Here is a 13,832-nt window from a genome sequence, read left to right on the forward strand (position 1 = left end):
GATCACTGCCACCCGCTGCCTGTTCTGGCAACCAGGTCTCCGCAGCACAGAGAGAAAACCTGCATTCTGTTGCTCTCTTCTGCCCCTGGCGGCAGCCTGGATGCAGATGCAAGGAGGGTCATCATCTGGCATATGCCCTGTGGTGTTCTGGGCAGGCAGCACCCTGTACATTTGGCAGGTGACTTGGAGGGGCCCTCTGGAACATCCCCAGTCCAGGCACTGAGCATGTACCGGCGTGGAGGTTACAATCCTTTTGAGCTTGCCTGTCCCCTGTGGGTTGGGGCAGTGGTTCCGGCAGTGTATTTTCATTTTGCACTGGACCCTGCAAAGTACATAGTTATCCCTGCCCGAGAATCCCAATAGAAGACACTATGCTGAATTATACAACAGAGGCATCTGCCATTGTTCAGATTTTTTTTTTTTTACAGCACAGATTTACCTACAAGCAATGGAAGGATTCTTTATCTGTCTCCCACTACCAAATGATCATGAATCAAATTCATTAGTTTCGCAAATTGTGACCAGAGGTGGCATTTTAAAGAGTCTGATCCTGAGGACATTCAGAATGGGCATATTTCTGCAGGTAAATTGATAATAACACAACCTGAATGGTCGTGGCAGAATGGGCCGAATGGCAAGGTTGGCAGACTGTCTACAGGACCCCAGAGGACCCTGGCCAGGAGAGGCAAATAAGACAGAGTGAAGTGCTCGAGGCAGGCCCTGTAAGGGGAGGAAACAGAAAGGAGGAGAAGGGAATAGCCAAAAGGCAATTCTCCTTCACTTCATATTTTTGCTCGGGTTGGGTTTTGCTTTGAAGATTCTTAATCTTGAGGAAGATGTCAGCAGGAAGCTAAGGTATAGATCAGCAGTGCACATATGCTCAAATCTAAAAGCAGCAATTTCTTGACACTGTAAAATTTGGCTGGTAATTCTGCATATTTTTCTATAACAAATAGTCATATCTCTATCGCTCTTCTATTATTTCTCATGAAAAACACCCAGAATGACTTAAGGATACTTATAGTTGTCCAAGATTTCTGATATTTTTCTTCCTCAAAATCAAGAAGAAAAATAAGCAGGAGGACTTAGAAATTGAAACTAGAACTCACAGTTGCCATACCACTAATCAAAACCACTGCTTTACTTCCTTTCCCACAGCCATAAAAGCATGAGTGCTTTAAGAGAAAAGGTAAATGTTGTGGGTTAAATTGTGTCCTCCCCCCTCCCCCCAAGTTATATGTTGAAGTCCTAATCCCTAGGATCTCAGAATGTGCCCTTATTTGGAAACAGGGTTTGCAGAGTCGTTGGTTAAGATGACGTCCTACTGGAGCAGAGTGGATCCTTAATCCATCGTGACTGGTGTCCTTATGAAAAGGGGAAATCTGGGCACAGAGACATGCACCCAGGGAGAACACTACGTGAAGACTGTTATGCTTCCACAACCCAGAGGACTACCACAAGCTAGAAGGAAGGCCTGATTCAGATCCTTCCCAACTGCCTTCAGAGCGTGGTCCTGCTGACACCTTGATTTTGTACTTCTAGCCTCCAGAACCATGAGACAATAAAGTTCTATTGTTTCAGCCACTCAGTTTGTGCTATTTGTATGGCACTCCTAGAAAACTAATGCAGTAAGCAAAGGATTGCCAAATCTGTATTTAAGAAGGCATATTTCACAAAGATGGTCCATTTTATAAATAGGTGACTGGTCAGAGAAAAGAAAGCATGCATTCCTAAGGGACACTGAGTAAACCAGCAATTTTCATCAAATAATCAACCAGCAAATGATCCAAAAAACTTTAAAATCTTTTATTTTTGTTACAATTTTTAATGAATCACAGAATCCTCTGTCTGAAAGAAACAAAGAAATCTTGTACATCCAGTCTTCTGTCTCTTCATTTCCAGTAGAAATAGATATATATTCTTTCTTATTAAATATTTCTCTTGAACATATTGTATGATCTTTCTCAGGAATCCCTTCTTTTTGACCATCTTGACTTAAGTATTCCATCCTATACAATTTATCCTCACCTCCTCCCCCAGATAATTTGAGACAGTTGATGACACCTTCCTTCTCTCCAGCCTAGAATGTCATAGCCATATTGGTGGCTGGATCAGTTACACAGTGTTCATGAAACAATTCACATGGGCCCATGTGACTTTTATTGCTATAATAACCCAAGAGAATATAGGAGATGTCTTGATATTTGATCTAATTCAACTTCATTAAATCCTATATTAAAGTTGAAATAAAATGGGAGGATTCAGAGGAAGCAAGGATGCATCAAGCCTCTGTGTTTCCTAGTTCATGCAGCAGCAACTGGACGCCCATTTCAAGACCTGCCTTCACTAGCTAGAAGGTGCAGAGACCAAGACCACAGTCAAGCAACCATGTTACTTGGAGACAATCAATACATAAATTTAGGATATAAAGGAATTAGATTCTTAAGATATTAAGCCACTCTCCAACTATATGTTGGATGTCCTTATAAATTATACTAGTATGCTGTTCATCCGTTAAGGTCCCAGATGACTTTTTTGGAGGGGAGGGGAGGTAGTTAGGTTTATTTATTTATTTTTACAGGAGGTACTGGGGATTGAACCCAGAACTTTGTGTATGCTAAGCATGTGCTCTACCACTTGAGCTATGTCCTCCCCTGCTAGATGAATTTGAGAGTTTAATGATACTTGGCACTGTGGAGGAGCAGTGGAGAATACTGGCCACATTTGCACTAGATTCCAGAGATAACCAGAAAGGTGCTTCTCTTGAGTCAATACATGAGCCTCTCACAATTACTTGCACAGCATCTGGAGTCTGTCGAACCCAAACATGATTTTGTTACCTCTGACCCTGCTTAAAATATTTATAGTTTGCAATCATTTAAAAATAACACATTTTAATCTGTCCTTTAAATCATGAATTTTATCACCTTCTGCATCTGAGGCTGAGCCTTGAGGTTTACTGCTCTGGGGATGAGAGGGAAGTTACCTGACTTCTTTAATCTTGAAACCAGGCTTGGGCTAGAAAATAGTTATTTAAATTCATTTAGCATATCAAGAATCAAGCCTACTCACTTGAGATCATAGGGTTTGCCATAGCATAGAGCAGATAGCCAGGTCTCTGATGGTACCCAGGTCTTGAGGCTTGCTGCCCAAGGTGGATGAGGATATGATATAAAACAAAGAGTCTCAGTTCTCTTGGATCCAATGTCCCATTTCTGTAACTGATGTTTCGTGATGCCTCCTTCATAATCCTGAAATGAAAGTCATAAGTAATATAAATTATCCACACATAGAATTCAAAAAAAAATCAATATAATAACCTAAGCCAAATATAAAGGGGAAACAAAGGGAAAGTAATATATTATAAAATAATGTCTTTCAATGTGTAAATGCCTGGGGGTGTCTAGACTATAAGATATCCTGAAGGGGTCAGCTGCTTGAGCCTTGTTATAATGAAAAAGTTTGACTTTAAGAGAAGTAGGAGACTCCTTTGTACAAGAAATATAAGAAAATGAAAGAGCACACGTACAAGTGGAAATGAAAACAAAACTAGAATTAGGATACATAATACCAGATCAGACTTATTTGTATATGATAAGAGAAAGAGGGAGGGAACCTTGACTAAACTGTTACAGACAGCTGAGATGGAGAAAATGAGGAAGTGTGATATTTGTACAGATGAGTTCAGTCTTACTCGTTAGTACAAGGCAGACTAATTCCCTTTATTATGATATCAAACAGGCAGTGATGAAATATCACACACACGAAATGTCTCCTGTCTTAAAATCCCACTGCATCCAATCCTTGGATACTGTAACCTTAGATAGGCAAAGAGGAAGAAAGCAGATTGGAAATTAATGCCAAATTAGAAGAGGCTACGAAGAAGGCTATTTGACAGGCTTCTGGGAACATAAAGATTGAAAAACAACAGACCATTATCAATTACATATTTTTAATACATAATTTTCACAGTATAGATACCACTGTGTTACACAACATTAAAATATGTAAGTTAGAAATGATATAGATTATGTAAAAACAACCCTTATTGTTAACATTCACTGTGACCCCTGTGTTTCTAAATCTGTTTAAAGGAGTCTCAAATTCCCTCAACTATATATTTGCATGTCACAGAAACAAACAGACAGAAATGCGGGTAGGGAGATTTTTGGACAAATTCTTGTCTCTTTATTCTGAAGTCCTGAAACTTCTGAGGGGAGAGGGGACACGCTGGCCTCTAGCCTCACCCACTGTGGGCAAGTATATTTGATAAGCTGGGAGGAATGCCAACAGTAGATGAATTATTGCTTCACTCGCTGTTTGGGATCCTGGGAGGAAACTGCAGTGCGGGGCAGTCTCGCACTCACGTGGCGGGGTGCATACCATAGTTAAAAGTGTGCCGTGGTGTGCACAGGCAGGGCAATTTTGTTTTCGTTTGTGATTTTCCCTCAGTTCCCATGTGGCCTGGATGCTGAGTTTAGAGTTGGCTGACCTGCTATGGATGGTCTGCTAGGAGCTGGCAGCACCATACCTCTTTCATACCACTTATCATGTTATGCATATAATATGCAAAATGTAAATTTGCATTTCAGTGAGTGGCTTTTGGATTAGTATCTGTCTTTTCAGTTAGATTGTAAACTTCTTGAGGGGTAGACCTTAGAACAGTATCTGATATACAGTGCCTGATCTATTAATAGAGATGAGAAAATATTTATTGAATGAGTTAACGAGTTTAATCCCTGTTACTCGACTTCTGAGCTTACCTTTACTTCTGCCCATTTGTTCATTCATTCAAAAATGTTCATTGAGTGCCTACTATGTCCCAGACTGTATAATGTTTTCTATGATTCATGAAACAATGACTGATTTAATGAACCACGATTACAAAGGCAGTTATCATTTTGTTTGCAAAAAGTTCTGAATAGGCCTGCAAGAATATAGGGACCTATCTGCTCACAATGTGGCTCTGTATATGGCAGGAACTTAAGGCTTCATAGTTTAACCCTTAACCCTTCAGAGTTTTCGTGTGTTATCCTCATTAATATCAGTTAACTAAATCACAAAACTTAATCTTTTAAGTTTCTTTCTAGCTCCTAACTTAAATCCTACTACCAAACATCCAGCTCAACTGTATATTTTTGCAGCAAATCAAACTACTGGGGTATGTAAGCACTAGACGTACTAACCATGAGGCTTTCTTTCTAATGCTGATCTAGACCACAGAACCCATCTGAAAACTGCAAAACGTCAGCTAGTTTTCATAAATGATTTTTGATTATTCAAGTAATTATGTTCTCTTAATGAGTCATATTTTATGCAAATTAATTTGTTTCTATAAATTAATCATAGCAAAGAACATTGTTGCATATTATGTGTATTTGTACTAACTCCATAAGTATAAGCAGTAATGCATTTTTGGTAGAAATATGGTTTCTTGAATTCTGTAAATTGAGTCCTTCTGAGTTGATAATCATGATTTTTCTGCTGAATGTTTAATAGAAGGAAATGTTTTTTCTTTTTTTATTACTTTGACATTTTTAATCAAAGTAAATTAATGAAAGCATGTACATGACAACAGTAGGCTTCATATAATCTGTAGGGAGACAGCAATTGTACTAGGCTGTAAACTCCCTGAGGGCAGAGACATGTTTTTTTGTTCAGCATTATGTCTCCTATCCCATTCCCTAGCACTGTTATTGGCATATAGTAGGTACTCAATAAATATCTGTTACATGGCTGAATCAGAATACTCTAATTCCATCCTTATTTATAGAGGATGAACTAGTGATGCCTGATCCCAGAGTCGGCATTAACAGGTCAACTTGTTGGTTTATCTCAGTTTATGAAATAAACCAATGAGTTAAATGTATGCTCTAACTTTGAATGAGGAGGAGTAAGAAAGATCTGATTTCTTTCTTTCTTTTTTTTTTTTGAGTTTTTTTTTTAATAGAAGTACTGGGGATTGTACCCAGGACTTTGTGCATGCTAAGCATGCACTCTACCACTGAGCTATATACCCAGCCCCCTGAAGAGTGTGATTTCTTATTGCATGATTTATGTGGGAGATGTTTGTTTCTATTTACTGTATGAGTTCGGAGGCATGAAGGTTTGGTTCAGTCACCAGTCATTTTTGCACAATGTCTGGGTTGGGAATAACTTGAGTCATCTTTTTAAACTCAAGCTTCCATCTAAAGTTTGAATCTCCTTTACGATAATTTCTACCAAGGTCCTTGCCAAAGTTTTAACATTTCCGAGTGATAGGGAATTTATCACCTCCTGAGGCAATCCATTCCATTTAAGGACATTTTGGTTGGAAAAGTCTATTGTATTGAAATTGACCTCCCTGCACTTTTGACACCCAGCAAGGATGGTTATATGGGAATATATTTCCATTCCATCTGACACCCTAAATGTATTTGAAGTCTTCAGTGGCTGGGTGAAATTTCTCCACTTTGTACAAACACGCCTCGTAGGACACGATTTCACATCTTTTCCCTTTCCTGGTCATTCTCCCAGTGAATGTGCCTCTGTTTGTTTATATCTCTTTTAAAGTATAGTGTCCAAACAGAACCCAGTATTTTAAGTGTGGTTTATGTGAAGCAACTATGCTCCTGCCAAATACTGGATTTATAGACTGATAGCCAGGAGTGTCCCAGACATTTTCTCTTGGGAGTGTAATGACAATTCCTCTGAACCTGCAACAACGTTTCTGTCTCCTTCGTGTCAGTATCAGAGCTAGAGCACTTTAGACGGGGCAAAGTGATCCTTTCCTAGGTCACATGAGAAACAACAGGAGAGAATATATATCTCTCCTCATCTATCTCCATGCTCAGGGAACATATGAAGGCTGGTATAGAGCTGTTGAATATTTTTGTTCTGCGGATACGTGAGATAATGAATGTAAAGTGCCCAGCCTGGTGTCTGGTTCAGAGTAGTGATTCAACAAATCTTAGTTAACTTTTCCTTTCCCCTCGCCATCTCTTTATACTTTTTCTCAGAATTTTTTACCCTCTCTTTTAACACAAGGTGGATGCAGGGATGAACAAGTAGAATATAAAATATCTTCTATAGACTCTTTTTTTATTCCCAAAAGTCATGAGTTCTTTGTTTTCTTTAAATCCTAGGGGACAGTTAGATGAGATACACATGTCTCAGGTGTTTTCCAAAAAAAAAAAAAAAAGAAAAAAACACAGCACTTAAGTTGAACAATCTGTTGACATTCATTTTATTAATCTAGTTGATTTGTGCATTATTTTGCATTGTCATTCATCTGGGTGGGTTGTGTGTTGTTTTGGTTTTTTGTTCTGTTTTTGTTGGGGGGGTAATTAGGTTTCTTTATTTACTTATTTATTATTATTTTTTTAAATGGAGGTACTGGGGATTGAACTCAGGCCCTCACGCATACTAAGCATGCACTCTACCACAGAGCTATACCCCACCTCCTTGGGTTGTGTGTTTAAAATGAGCTTCCTAAGACTAGAAAGACAGGGATTAAAAATGAGGGGTTTCAATTAGATCTTCTCTTACTTTATGGTATAATAGTTCTCAGTTTCACAAGTGATTAAAAAAAGAGAACTAACATGGATGGGGGAATTTTTGAATATTCCATAGCCATTGTTCCTTTAAAAATGAAATTCTGAGAAAGGTAAAGTAACTTTGTTCCCATAAATGAAACTGCCATTCCTGACAGTTGGCACAGCATCTCTCTGAAAGCAGTAAGATGATTAGAAACACACTGAACTTTGGCTCATTTTTTCATAAAGGCATTTATTTTAGAAAAGAGTGACGCTAGATTTGGGTACTCCCCCACAAAGTACCAAGAAGAAAGTGTCATTCTATGGCATTGAAAACAGAGATAATTCACTCCAGAATGTAGGTGTCACTGGATGGTTTAGTACTGCCTAGCAACGCAGATCTCACCGAGTATCTGACACTTTGAATCCTGTAGGGCTTTCTCTTAACTAGAAATTCCTCTGCCTTAGTGGAGAGAGTAATTCCCTGATGCTCTTTTTCAAAATTCTCACCAATCTAACTTTTTCCTTACTCCATGTATGACAGTTACAACACTGAAATTGTTTTATTAACAGGCTGCTGACTGTCAGTATCTGATGACTTGAAAGTAGAAGAAATAACCCAGACTTTTTATAAAATACCTTCTATCTGGATAGGCTCTAGTTCTAGAGATTTCTCAGATGCAAAATATACACCTTTTATTTGAAAAAATTATAAAATTTGAATGGGAAAAATTAATGTCAATTTAAGATTAAAAATGTGATCAGTTTGTGGAAATTATTTTAGAAATTATGCTCTCACTTATATGTAAAGTCAAAAAAAACAAAAACAAAAACAAAACCCCCTGAGCTTATAGACACAGAAAACAGATAGGTAGTTGCCAGACATGGGGTGTGGCCAGGGGTGAGTGAAATGGGTGAGGGTAGTCAAAAGTACAAAAGCACAAACTTTCAGTTATAAAATAAATAAGTCCTGGGGATGTAGTGTAGAGCATGTTGACTATGGTTAATAATACTATACTGTATATTTGAAAGTTGATGAGAGTAGATCTTAAAAGTTCTCATCATAAGAAAAAAAATTTGTAACTCTATGTTGATGGATATTAACTAGACTTATTGTGGTGATCATTTTGCAATATGTACACATACTGAATTACTGTTGTCACCTGAAACTAATATACTATTATATGTTAATTATATCTCAAAAAAAAAAAAGAGATTACTATCAACCACACATTACATTCCTCTGGACGGGATTCCCTGAGAGACTCACCACATATTCCATTCAAAAAATGTAAAATTTCAGTCTAAGCATGAAGAAACATTTGGCAACTGCAAATTGACTTATTTTATAAAATAACTGGCCTGTATTAATCAAAATGTCATTGTCATGAAAGACAAAGGCTGAAGAAGTGTGCAGATTGAGGGGAAGTAGAGAGACATGACAACTAAATGCAATATGTGATCCTGGACTGGGTCTTATATTAATATGAGAAAAATAATCCATAAAAGGCATTATCAGGATACCTGACAAAATTATAACATAGACTGTAGGCTAAATAAAGTATTATATCAATGTTAAATTTCCTGAATACAGTAACTGTGTTGTGCTTTATGTAAGATAAATTCCTTGCTTTCAGAAAATACACACTGAAGTCATTAGGGATAAAGGGGCAGGATATATGTATGAACCTATTCCCAGATCGTTCAAAAAACGATTATGTGTATGGATTGAGAGAGAGAGAGAGAGATCAAATATGACAAAATGTTTAAAATTGGTGAATCTGGGTAGAGTATGGGAATTACTTGTGTTCTTTCAATTTGTTTATAAATTTGAAATCATTTCAAAATTTAAAGTTAAAAAAATAAAAAATGATCTCTAAAAAAGCAGAAATTGCTTAAAATAAAATTCCACTTATTTGCAAGTAAAAAAAACCTAAGAAAACCAACCAAACAAAAATAATCATCCCTCCTAAAAACAAAAGCACAATCATGATGAATGATTTTACATGATGAATGGTTCGTAGTTTCACGTGTCCAGCTATGGCATATATTCTGCAGCATTACTAGTTCTACACAGTAGTGGTTCCTGTAATTGACCTTGTATGGTTGTTCTCTGCGTTGAAAATGAGTGTCCTATTAGGTTAAAGCCCTAACTAAACTAAACTGCTAAAATTGATTTTCCCCACTACACTTTTTCTTATGATATTTATTGTAAAGAATGAATGTTGTCAATATTTCTTCTTTAGCCCAATTGAAATGAAAATTCATTCACTCAAGCCCATCCAGTAACTTTTAATGCTTGCCTATTATGTGCCACATAGCGGGCTAGATGATGGTAAAACAAAGAGGAATATGTTATGGTGTGTTTCTTGACAAATTCAGACTAATGGGAGAGTCAGCCATTTAATCAGAATGATGTATTACAGGAGCAGGAAAATGGAGCAATTGTTTGTTTGTGGGAGTTAGTTTCACAGAAGAAGTGACATCTAAAGTGTGTCTTGAAGGATGAGTAGGAGTTTTCCAGGTGGAGGGGAAGGATATTTCCAGGCATGAGGAGCAGCATGTGCAAAGGCACAAAGCCTTGAAAAGTTCAATTTATTTGAACATTTCTAATTTATGCCAGATGTAGTTCAGAAGCATTAAAACCTAGGCCAGCTGCTTTAAAAAACTTTTTATTGTGAAATATTATATACATTCACAGAAGTACATAAAAATAACTATCAGCTTACTGAATTATTACAAAGCAAATGTACATGTAATGATCATGAAGTCAAAATCTCTAAAATGGCCAGTAACCCCAAAATTGGCACTACCCCAACAAGTGCACTTCCCTACCATTTTATTATTTAATAGTTGCTTTAGCTAATGGTTACAGCCACATAACCTACACCTCTATCATCTCTCTCTAAAATTCCCTTGTGTCCCACACTCTCACCCCACCCAGTTTAACTACCATTTGCTTGTTGATTTCTGCAATGGGTGAGAAATCCAGTGTGTTTGGAGCAAAAAGTTGTGAAGTTGTGGGAGGGATGAGTATAATAACAAGTATTTATTATTGTTATGCCTGTACTGTGTTCTGGGTCCTTCTGGGTGCTTTCTTCATTCACTGATTTCCCACAACACTGAAAGGAGCATACAGCTGAGGAAACTAAGGCTCAAGAGAGGTTCTCACTTGCTTAGAGAGACAAAACTCATGAATGTGGGTGGAGATGGGACTAGCATCCAGATTTTTCTGACTCCCAAACACATGCTCTTTCTGTTAATGGCTCTTATTGAGATTTGACTTCATCATGTAGAAAACTGGCAATCAACAGAGATATTAAATTGGGAAGCAGTATTACATTTGTTTGGACTATAATTCTGTTGATAGTGTGGAATAATGGAGTGAGGGAGAGATGGTGGTAGGGAGACCATGGAGGTACTTATTGCAGTGGCTCAGAGATGAGGTTCTGGATGAGAAGACTGATAGTGCACATGGAGAGAAGATGCCGTTTCCTAGACCCTTCTGAGGTATAACCAGTCGTTTATGGTACTAGGTTTGATGTTGGGGATAAGTGAGATGAGATACCTTGGACACAGGTAACTTGCATTACTTTGCATCTTTGCACGTGCTCCTCTCCAAGGCCTCTACCTTGATAGCCTGAATAGATAGCAACACTGTTGATTAAAATTTGGAAGAGGAAGAACAGGTTTGGTGAGAAGATAAGTTCAGTTTTGGTCCTGCTAATTTTGAGATGCTTGAGGAAATTCAGTTGGTCTCCCTGAAGGGGAGTTAGAAATAGAGCTTAGAGGCTGCAGGGATAGGTCTGAGCTGGAGATTAAATTTTAGGAATGATCAGAATATATTTAACTTGAGGCACAGGACCTGGATTCAGACAGACCTATGTTTAAATCTTAGCTCAAACACTAATTACCTGTTTTCGAATTTGTAAAATGGGATATCTAACCCAGAATCTTTGTAGGGATTCAGTGAAAAACTAGAAAGCACTTGTTCTGAGTTCAATAAGTGACAAAACTATCATTAGCTATTATTATTAGATTACAATAGAGACTTACTTATGAACAAACTCCACTACAGCAAAAAGCATTAAAAAAAAATGGAATTCACTTAAATGGTCTCTGAAATGCATTTGCATGGAAGGCCTGTAAGGCATGGCAACAAAATGATAAGAAAAATGAAGGGATCATCAAAGTTTATCTACACAAGGCCACCAAATTGACCCAGTCAGTTTAAAGAACAGGTCTCACTAGTGTTTCTTTGTTTTGCTATAAAGGCATCATCAAGCATAAAAAAATCAGCAGCTTTAATTCTCTACTATCATTCTTGAAATAATTACATATTGTATTAGACTGTATGCAAAAATCGTCACAATAATCCCTCCCATTCCTATATGCATATCCCTTTGAAATGTGACTTGGCTACTCCTCCCATCAAAAAGGGGGATTTATCTCCCCAGTTTCTGAGTTTGTGCTGGCCTTTTAACTTTGACCAATAGAATGTGGTGGGAGTGATGTCAAGTAACTTTTGCTTCAAGAGGTCTTGCAGTTGTCACTCTGCATCTGCTTGGCGTGCTGCCACAGTATGAAGCCCAGGCTAATCTTGGGGATGAAAGGTTACAAGGAAAAGAGAGAGGTCCAGTCAACAGTCAATCCACTGCCAGCCGTAAGTGCACCCAGTCAAGCTGCCAGATGACTGCAGTAGCTACATGCATGATCCCAGACAAGGCCAGAGAGCACATAACATGGCTTTAGGGTACTGATTCCGGGGTGGTTTGTCATGCAGCAATAGTATGTATATGTGTATAGGTATGTGTGTGTATATATATGCAGTAGAATTCTTCAGCCTTAAAGATTGGAGAATATTTTTAAACTGTAAAAGGGGTCTTAGGTTAATCATTACGATGTACTTCCAGACTTTAGGGATCAAAAAGTTCCTTAAAGCTGTAATGATATGTCACCTAGATTGCTGCAGTGAACAGTGAAAGGGAGGACGATTTTTCTGTGATGGTTTGTGCACAGCGTTTTTAGAGGAAGGGTGATAATTCTAGATGATGTTCAAAGTCTCTTTAACTTTAGAGCCCTGTGAAATTCAAATTCTTGTGAGTTTAATAACTCCATGTCCACTTCAGGGACTTGTACATAGCATTTTGAATACTTTTCACAAATGACTGATCTGTTGACTCATCTTCCACATACAATGTGATCCAAAAGACCCGAGCTATGGTATAGAGCAGGCAACACCATACAGGGAATATAACATAATGGCTAAGGTTATGAGTTCCAGAGCCATATTGCTTGGGTTCAAATGCTGGCTCAGTTGCCTCTCAGCTGTAACACTGATGGGTTATCTAACCATTCTTTCCCTGTTTCTGTGAAGAATGGACGATAACATCTCACTGGATTGTTGATAGGATTAAATGAGTAATGCTTGAGAGTAAAACATATTTACTCAATACATGTCAGAAACTTGTATTGTTATTTTGCAGAAGGGAATGATTTTGGTCTTAGACTAAGTTCTGTTACTATGTGACCTTCAGTAAATCAATTAACCTCTCTGCATTTCAGTTGTTCTCCTCTATAAAGTAAGGTTTACTAGATGACTTTGGTGGGTTCTTTTCATCTTTAAAATTCCATGATTCAGTGTTCAATGTTTTACCCACATGCACATCCTAATCTTGTCTATAATTCTAATTTTTTAAAGATCGTTTAAAACTTACTCTATTAGCAATTCTGAGGACACTCTGGTTATGATCACTTTGAAGTGTAAATAACACTGAATTTACTCAGGCAACTAAACATTTTTTATTCACACCTGGTCAGCAAACATTTATAACGCACATACCTGAAGCGATGCCTTTTCACGTCTATGAAAACTTAGTTGTACATTCATTTTTTAAACCCACGATAAATTTGCTTAAAAGTAGGAAAAGATCCTCCAAAAGTGAAGAAAATATTGCACCTCAGATTTTACCAAAGATCTCCAGTGTTCAATAAAATCACCAAAATTCCACTATTAAAGGTCACATTTTCTGTTTTTTTTTGCTTCAGCAGAATGCATACAATTAAATATTATAAACATATTACAAAAACAAACACCATCATGTGGATAAAGTTTATTTTACGTTGGCTTATAAATTGTGGCATTTCATAACATTTTACTTTCATGTTCTGTGATGCTTCTTGACAGTGGGACATAAAAATGATATTAGTGTGACTAGCTGGTGTGTGTGTGTGTGTGTGTGTGTGTAGAATGTCAGTACCTAGAATTCCTTTTAAGTAGTTAATTTTTCCATCCTTTTCCTGTCACCTATAATCAAA

The 13,832-nt window shown here is 37.5% G+C and overlaps 1 long non-coding RNA gene across 1 annotated transcript in view; it reads left to right on the top strand.

The window, feature by feature from the left end:
- LOC135321664 (uncharacterized) overlaps window positions 1–1,730 on the top strand; it is a 71,092-nt gene extending 69,362 nt beyond the window's left edge. The window contains exon 3 of the long non-coding RNA XR_010381604.1: window positions 1,291–1,730. This is a non-coding gene — a long non-coding RNA (uncharacterized LOC135321664). The remainder of the gene's footprint in view (window positions 1–1,290) is intronic.
- The last annotated feature ends 12,102 nt before the right edge of the window (window positions 1,731–13,832 follow it).

The sequence above is a fragment of the Camelus dromedarius genome, chromosome 7 (assembly GCF_036321535.1).
Source record: "Camelus dromedarius isolate mCamDro1 chromosome 7, mCamDro1.pat, whole genome shotgun sequence".
Classification (NCBI taxonomy): Eukaryota; Metazoa; Chordata; class Mammalia; order Artiodactyla; family Camelidae; genus Camelus; species Camelus dromedarius.